Raw genomic sequence first — 8,644 nt, 5'->3', positions numbered from 1 at the left:
CCGAATGGACTCATCACCTGGATTCCCACACCAACACGCACCTGTCTTCAGGTACTGCTTGTTGCCTGGGACCTCCTGCTGCTGTCCCGCCAGCTTTAGACCTGTCGGATATTGAAATTTTGTCTGAGTTTATAGCATTCTTGGAATGTCATGCTTTGAGCTTGCAGTTCCTCATGTAAGGCTCAGTCCCAAGGCCTGGATTGGTCCCCATCATTGCTGTGTTTCATCCCTACTTCCTTTCCCCACTCACCAGCCATCATACCTGTTAGATAAACAAATGTGTCAAAACCAGATTAGGAACTGGGACTGTCCTGGGCAAACCTGTTAAGCCCAGGCTGACCCAACCAGGACTAACCAGGACTAAAATACACATAAATGAAGGGTCCTTAATTTGAGCTGCTGGAAGGCACCCAAATGGACTCTTCTGAACTAGGTGATCTTTTAGATACTGGTGTCACTAAAAAGGCTATATGTAGACTATACTCCTAGGGAGCCTATAGTTTCCTGTGACTGAAATAGAAAAGTTTTTTTTAATGCGATGAAAGTTTGCTTCTCACTTGTGGGTCTCACGTGCAGGCCACTCTTCACATCTTGCTCAGAGGCGCTGCATCATACTTTGTGGCTCTGCTCCTCTGGGTCCTCGAAGCCCTTCCCACGCAGCTGGTGGATGGGGATGGTGAGAATGAAGATGGTGAGTTGGACGTTTGATGAGCCAGGACTGGAAGAGGACCACGTCATTCTGCGCACATGCTCCCCCCGAGGGAGGCTGGGAAACGTAGTTGCTGGGTTTCCAGGAGAAAGTGAAATGTGTTTTGGCGAATGCAGAGCATCCTATGAGATGACGAGTGTTCAGACAGCTGCAAGAGGCTCCGCTGTGGCTGAAGCCACAGTGGTGTGGTGGGGAATGGAGACAGGGAGGGAGGGCAGCAGGCAGGGTAGGCAGGACCCAGATCAGGCAGGGCCAGAAGGTTCACATTTTATTTTGTGGACAATGGGGAGCCATTGGAAGATTTTAGCAGGGGAGAGACAGGACTGGGTTGGAGAAGGCGAGACAGGAGACGGTGAGCGTGGTGGGGCTGATGTGGTTGCCCAGACAAGAGATGAAGGTAGAAGGGGGATGGCTAGCAGTGCAAGAGTGGAGATAACTGAAGGAGTAGAATACATAGAGCTCGATGTTTAAGGGGCTGGGAGAAGAAGGTGCCAAGATGGCTTCTAAGTTCCTCCTGGAGATAAGTGGGTTCTTAGAGATGAGCTTGCCTTGAAAAGGAACTGAGGGGAGCAGAGGGTATTGAGGGTGAGGAGGAGATGGTAAGTCCACTTATGAAAGTATTGAGTCTGCCCCTAGGTTACCAGAATACTAGCCAGTTGTAAATAAGGGTCTAGAACCTAGGAGACAGTGATCTGTTCAGACCATGGGGAAAGGAATCCTGGGCTCTGACACTCAGGGGCTGGTTGGAGGAACAGCAGCCCTTGAAGGGTGCCATGAGGGAGAGCCCAAGGGCAAGGCCAAGTCATGTCATTGAGGTCAAGGTAGCAAGAAGTGTTAAGAACAGGGTGGCCATTGCCATGTTGAGGATCAGTTCTTACAGAGTTTATTGGTGACCTCAGTGATCCCAGCACAGTGGAGTGGGATGGCCAGGAGGGAGAGGCAGCAGGAGCTGGATTCCAGGGTGTGGAAGAGTCAGCACCAGCACATGAGGTTACAATTTCAAGCAACTTGGCTTTGAAGGGTGGAAAAGGCATTGGCTTTGGTAGGAAGAAGGATGGATGGTTTTCTTCTTAAGATGGACGAAATAAAAGCGGGGTTAAATGCAGGTGGGGAGGAGACAGTGGGGAGGGAAAGGCTGACAGGTAAGAGTCCTTTGAGTAGACCTGAGGGGATGGACCCCAGAGGCCAGGTGGGAAGACTGGTTTGAGACAGGGGGTCAACCCTCTGCCACTGTGATAGGCAAAGGAGATCAAGTGGGAATAAATGCTGGTAAGTTTGCAGAGGATGTGGAGCAAGAGATTGGGGACTGGGCTGCGAATTGAAGGTGGAACTCTAACTCTCTATACCTTGAGTGTTGTTGGAATTTTTATAACTATGTAGTACACTCATAATAAACACACAGAACTTTGAGTCAAGTTGTGCTTGCTTCTAAGGCCGGGACGGATTCTTTTTCCTTCACTACAATGTCACCCACATCTCTCCTTTCACCTTCCTGTTTTCCCCTTCTCTTTCGCACTGTTTTTTGAACACAGGGCTTCTTCTGACCCGCTTGCTTTGTATTTGCTGTTGCCTCTAGCTGGGACCGCCCCCTGGAATGCGGACAGCCTATGCAGCCTCCAGCTTAATTTCAGACATCAGTTTCCCTGGTATTTGCGCACACCTGTGTTACAGTGTTTCCCACTTCATCCTAAAATCTCTCCTGAGCGTCCCTATCACGCTCATGGGCCGGGCTGTGTCCTCTCCACCTTCTCCCTGTGCCTCTTCGAGTTCCTGGCCCAAGTTTGCACGCAGGGCTCCATTGTGGTCCCTGTAACGGCTTGCTTTTAGGTGGGGACTTTCTTGTGGAGATGAGGTGAGAAGCCCCGTAAAAAAAGACCAGCAGGACCCCCAGGCACAGCCAGCACCATCCAGTTCCCTGGCCCAGTGGCTTTATCTCACTTTATGCCTCTAAAACAGCTTACTGCTAGGAAAGTGGAACTTACCCTTAAAATTCTGTTGATTCCCTGAGCTAACTCCTGATTGGTCCATTTATAGTGCTTCATTTGCATGCAGCTCACTCCTGATTGGTTATTTCTCTCACTCCTGATTGGTCCACTTCCCTCACTCCTGATTGGTCCATTTCTTTCACTCCTGATCGGTCCATTTCTACAAAGCTTGTTCCTGATTAGTCACCTTTGTAATACCTTATTTGCATACGGTGTTACAAAATGTTGCAAAGTCTAGACTGGTAGCCTATAAAAGCCTATGTAAACCTACAGACGGGGTTCAGAGCTTGGAATGTTAACTTCTTTGGGCCTGCTGGTGTAATAAACCTGAGTTCTCCAACTCTCCGAGTGCTACTTGGTCTCTCACCCAGATCCAGGTTGCTGTCACACTGAGCTGTAACACTGAGCTGTCACATGCTTTTCTGCAGCAGAGGTAGCTCTGGACCGGAGCTGGAATTGTCAAGCCTGTGCTCTGGCATCAGGCTTACTTTCCTGGGATTCAGCTCCCTTCCATCCTTGTGGAAAGGGAGCAGATCTTCTTGCCCACCAACCTTCTCACTGCACCCTCCCTCTTCCAGAGATGATGAGAGTCAGCTGTGAGCGTCTCCGTGCTGGTCATCTTACAACTTTCTGGCTCCCGCTTGATCTTGCCGGTGGAACCACTTAACACATTGAGTGTCGAGTGCAAAGGTTGGCTCATCTCTACATAAATCCAGATGGAAAAGAGCCCAAGCCGTTTCAGGTTAGCTGCTGAATGTCACCCTAAAACATTCTATGTATATGTCCGTATGTCTTAGGTATATAATATGTATTATATAGTTTTCATTATCATTCTATTTTAAGTAAATTTTTCTTTATAATTTCTGCTTTGACCTGTGAATTATATAGAAGTGCTGTTATCACATATGCATGTTATACTTAAAAATTTTTGTTTGCTGTTGTCTCATAACTTAATAGCATTGCAATCGGGGAACTTAATCTTAGACCTGGTTTCTTAGAAAACTTTAACTTGTCCATGCTAAACTTAATCTTAACTCTATATTGTGGGGTTCAATCCCAGGGAAACAGAGTTAGGGGGAAAGGGCCATGAGGCAGGGAAAGAGAGAAAGCAAGCACAAGGTGACGTGTTACTAAGCTGACCACAGCGCCACAAGAAACACGCAGCTGGTTGCTGAATCACGGGGACTGTCTCTGGGGAACCAGGGCTTCTCTGAATAGTTTCATCCTGGGGAAGAAGGTAGAATAATTTATTTGCTGACTCCTTTGTCTCCTGTTTTCCATTATTCAGCATTTATCCCATAGACAATGATTTCCATGTTTTGTTACTCAGCCTTTCCAGGCAGCCCTGGGGGAGCAGAGTCCTGTGGGTACAGTCTTCTGGCTCTGGGTGCTGGTGGGTACGATGAAGACCACCCCAGCCAAAGCCCAGCCCCAAAGGCACCAATGTGGTGTTAGGAGAAGAGATGGCAGCAGTTGCCAGGGTTTTAGAACCAGGGAAATGAAAGGCGCCAGAGCTAGGCCTACCCAGGGCAGGAAGCCAGGTCACAGCCTACATCCTAGAGGTGAGAGAATGGGGGATGCAGGCAAAACTGAGTGGAAATTGATTGGAACACAAAACTAGGTGTGGTGGGTGCTCATATGCTTTTGAAATGGGTTGAGACTTACTTTGTGGACTAGTATGGAGTTAATTTTTTTTTTTTAAGCAAATGTGCTTGAGAAGGATGCTCATTTTCTGAGCATTGAGTGCAAGGTTCTACACACATCTATTAATCAAGCAGACTAATTATATTGTTTAATTGTCTATACTTTACTAATATTTTACCTGTTTGACCTAACAATAATTGAGAGAAGTGCTCTGAAAGTTTGCTCTGTGATGGTGGATTTATCAATATCTCCTTACAGTTCTATCTGTTTTTAAGGCTATTTTTATATTGTGCTTATATAAGTTAAAAAAGAACCATTTACTGAGAAAAATTTCAGATATACAGAAAACTAGAAAGAATAATACATATCTATCACCTAGATTTTGCACTTGTTGATATTTTGCCATATTTATTTCAACTGTTTTTTCTTCTTCCCTGAGTTAACAACTTTTTGTCATTTTACCCCACATACTTCTATATGCATCTCTAAAAATTAAGGATATTTTCCTTAAGTATGATGCCATAATGGAATTAACAATTCCTTGTTATCATTCAATACCCAGATCATATTCATCCTTCCCCAGCTACCCCTTCACTCAAATGCCTTTTGCTGCTAATTGGTTCAAGTCAGGATCCAATCAAGGTCCACATCCTGTGTTTTGGTTGTTATGTCATTCATGACATTGACTTATTGAAGAGATTGGCTCATCTGTGTAGTAGAATGTCCCACCTTCTGGATTTGTAATTAGCTTCCAAATGGTGTCATCTAACTTATTCCTCTAATTTTTATATTTCCTATGAGCTGGAAATAAGATGTAAAGGTTTGGGTTAAGCATTTTTGATGAGTTGCCTTTCGGTGACACAGCATGAGGTGTACTGCATCTCCACATTGGGAGGCACATGGTATCTGATTATCCACTGTCAGTGGGTGGGTGATGCCAGCCTAATCCCTTGATTTTAAAGTTAGGTTTTCCTCTTGTGATTAGCAAGGAATCTGTGGAGGTGACACTTGGGCATTCTGCAGGTATCTTGTTCTCCATCAACCTTTCACTTAATGGTTTTCACATCCGTTGATGATCCTTGCTTAAATCAACTATCTCATTAGAAGTTGCTAAAAGTGATTTTCTATCATTCATCTGTATCGATTAGCTATATTCTTCTGTAGAGAAGAGCTTTCCCTCACCATCTCAAGTTATCTGGTTATACCTGGAAGTAGATTTCTACAGCAAAGCAGAATACTACTTAATTTTTTTCTCTTTAAGTATCATTTCAGAATAAAGACTTGATGTGATAGCAACTCCAGTAGTGGTGAAGGGTTTGCTTTTTTTCATTCCTGTTTTCTTCTCTTTGTTTACAAGTTTTAACTTAACTGTATCTTCCTGGTAAATTGAAGCTTTTATGATTATGTAGTGACTCTGTTTATCCTAAATCCCTATTTTATTTTATTTTTTACATTTTTTTATTGAGTAATAGTCATTTTACAATGTTGTGTCAAATTCTAGTGTAGAGCACAATTTTTCAGTTATACATGAACATATATATATATATATTCATTGTCCTAAATTGCTATTTTAAAAAATATATTTTACAGCATCCTCAGCTTAGATTTGGTGAAGTGTTTACTTTCTATATATTTTTTCATCTTTTTAGTTTGGTCTGTAACCTAACATTCTGGGTGTGTCTCTTCTAAATGACATGTAGATTGATTTAATCCATTCTGTTATCTCTGTGTATTAGTTGGTGAGTTTAACATTTATGGGAAGTCTGATATTTTTGTCTTTAGCATCCTATTTTGTACATTCTATTTGTTCTATTTTCTGTGCTTTCCTTACTGTTACCTCTCCTCCTCCTCCTTCTTCTTTTGAGAGTGTTTGATTTTTGTTTGCTTTTCCTTAATCTATTTGTTTTCCTTGTTTTGAAGTTAAACACTTACATCCATTTTTTTGATGATTACTCTTTTGACCACTTAAAATATAGTAAATACACTTTATGTAACATAACTTTAATCAATAGTTAAACCTCTCTCTTGAAAAACTTAAGAAGTTTAGAATATTTTAACTCCAACTAGCCCCTTCTGACTTACATACTGGTGTTGTTATTCTGTATTTTAATTAGACATTTAAAATTTAACTGAATAACAGTAACAAAATAGATGCTATTGTTATTTTATTTTGACAAAGTTTGTTTAGATTTGTCTACATTTTTACCAATCGCATCATTTACTATTCCTTTTTGCGTCTGTTTTTCCTTTTAGTATCATTCTCCTTCTCCCTAAGGTACATACTTTATATGTTCTTTTTGAGAAGCTTTGTGGTAGTAAACTCTCAATTTTTGTTCTTCTGAAAATGCCCTTTTTTCCTTGAAAGATAGTTTTGTAGGGTTCATAATTCTTGATTGGCCATAATTATTTTTGCACACTGAAGACAATTTCCTTGTCTCCTGGCTCCTTTGTTGCTGTGGAGAAGTCTGCTGTTAGTCTAACTGTGGTACTTATGTGGTTTTGTAAATGGTCTGAATTTTTCTCTCTAGCTGCTTTACAGAGTTTCTCTTCATCTTTGGTGTTAGGAAGATTCACTATAATGTGCCTGCATGAGGATCTATTTTATTTTTCTTCCCTTGGTTGTATGGGTGTACACTACAGTGGCATATGCTGTATCTGTGGATTTATGCCTTTAATTAGTTCTGGATATCAGATATTAAGTTTTGGGATATTGTCTCTCTTCCATTCTTTCTATTCTCCTCCTCTGGGCCTCTGACCAGATATATTAGGCCTTATCATTCTAGCCTCCATTGTTCATAGCCTTGTTTTCATATTTTCAAATGTTCTTATCTCTTTCCACTGAAATGTAGTAACTTCTTCAATCTACCTTCCAATTCATGAATTCTCTTAATCTATGTCTTAAATGCTATTTACCCCAAACATTCAGTTTTTCATTTTAATAATTACTCTTTATAAGAGCTATGTGTGGTTGGTTCTTCTTCAAATCTGCCTGTCATAATTGCTTGATTATTAAAATATTAATTTTTTAACAGACAATAACAAGTGTGGTGAGAATGTAAAGAAATTGGATCCTTTATTCATTGTTGATGGGAATGTAAAAGGATGCAGCCATTATGGAAAACAATAAAAAATTAAAAGTAGAATTATCATATAATCCAGAAATTCCACTTTTGGGCATATACTCAGAAGAATTGAAAGCAGGGTCTTGAAGAGATATTTGTACAACCATGTTCATTATTCACAATAGCCAAAATGCAGAAGCAACCCAATTTTTGATGGAAGAATGGATGAACAAAATGTGGTATAAATAATGGAATATTATTCATCATTAAAAAAGCAGGAAATTCTGATTCGTGCTACATTGTGGATGAACCTTAAAGACACTATATTAAGTGAAGTAAGCCAGGCACAAAAAGGCAAATATATGATTCCACTTATTTAAGGTACCTAAAGTAGCCAAATTCATAGAGACAGAAAGTAGAATGGTGGCTGCCAGAGGCTGGGCAGGGGGAGGGAGAAATGGGGTTATTGTTTCATAGGTACAGAGTGCCGGTTTGGCAAGGTGAGACCAATTCTGGAGGTGAATGGTGGTTATGATTGCTTAAGAGTATGAATGTCAAAATCATTAAACTGTATACTTAAAAGTGGTTAAGATGGTAAATTTTATGTTATGTGTATTTTACCACAATTAAAAAATTTTTTAATGTGGAAAAAATCCATTTTTAATATATTTAAATATTTTACCATATAGGAGGCCCTGTAGCGTGGTAGTTCATAGCATGAACTCTGGAGTCAGAATGCTCATGTTCAGCTTACCAGTAGGTAACCTCAGGCAAGGTTAACCTCATTGTGGCTTAGTTTTCTTATCCATAAAATGGGGATGAGAACAGTACCTATCTCATAGGTTCATGTGAGTATTAAATGAATCAGAATATGATGAAGCACTTAAATAGTGTCCAGCACCCAGAAATACTCTATTAGTTATTATTATAATTACCTGATAATTCTAACATCTGAAGTCATGAGGTTCGATTTCTGTTTTTGATGACCAACCCCCCCCCCCCTTGGTGAGTTTTCTTTTTTAAAATCTTGGCTGACCTCTGATTGTGAGCTCATATTTGGAGGACCTCTGTCTGGGAATCCTAAGGCTCTAGGCTTGTGCTGTTTTCCTCCATTAGATCTGCCAGCTGGGACCACATTTTCCCCCCTTTGGCTGTCTCTGCTTCATGCGGGAATCCCAGGTGCAGCTTCCTTACCTGCAGTAGGTCTGAATTTACTTCTGATCTACATGGAAGCCTTCTTCGTC

This window comes from Camelus dromedarius, chromosome 34 (assembly GCF_036321535.1).
Source record: "Camelus dromedarius isolate mCamDro1 chromosome 34, mCamDro1.pat, whole genome shotgun sequence".
Classification (NCBI taxonomy): Eukaryota; Metazoa; Chordata; class Mammalia; order Artiodactyla; family Camelidae; genus Camelus; species Camelus dromedarius.
The sequence above is the reverse complement of the archived record's forward strand: the minus strand, read 5'-3'. Positions refer to the sequence as shown.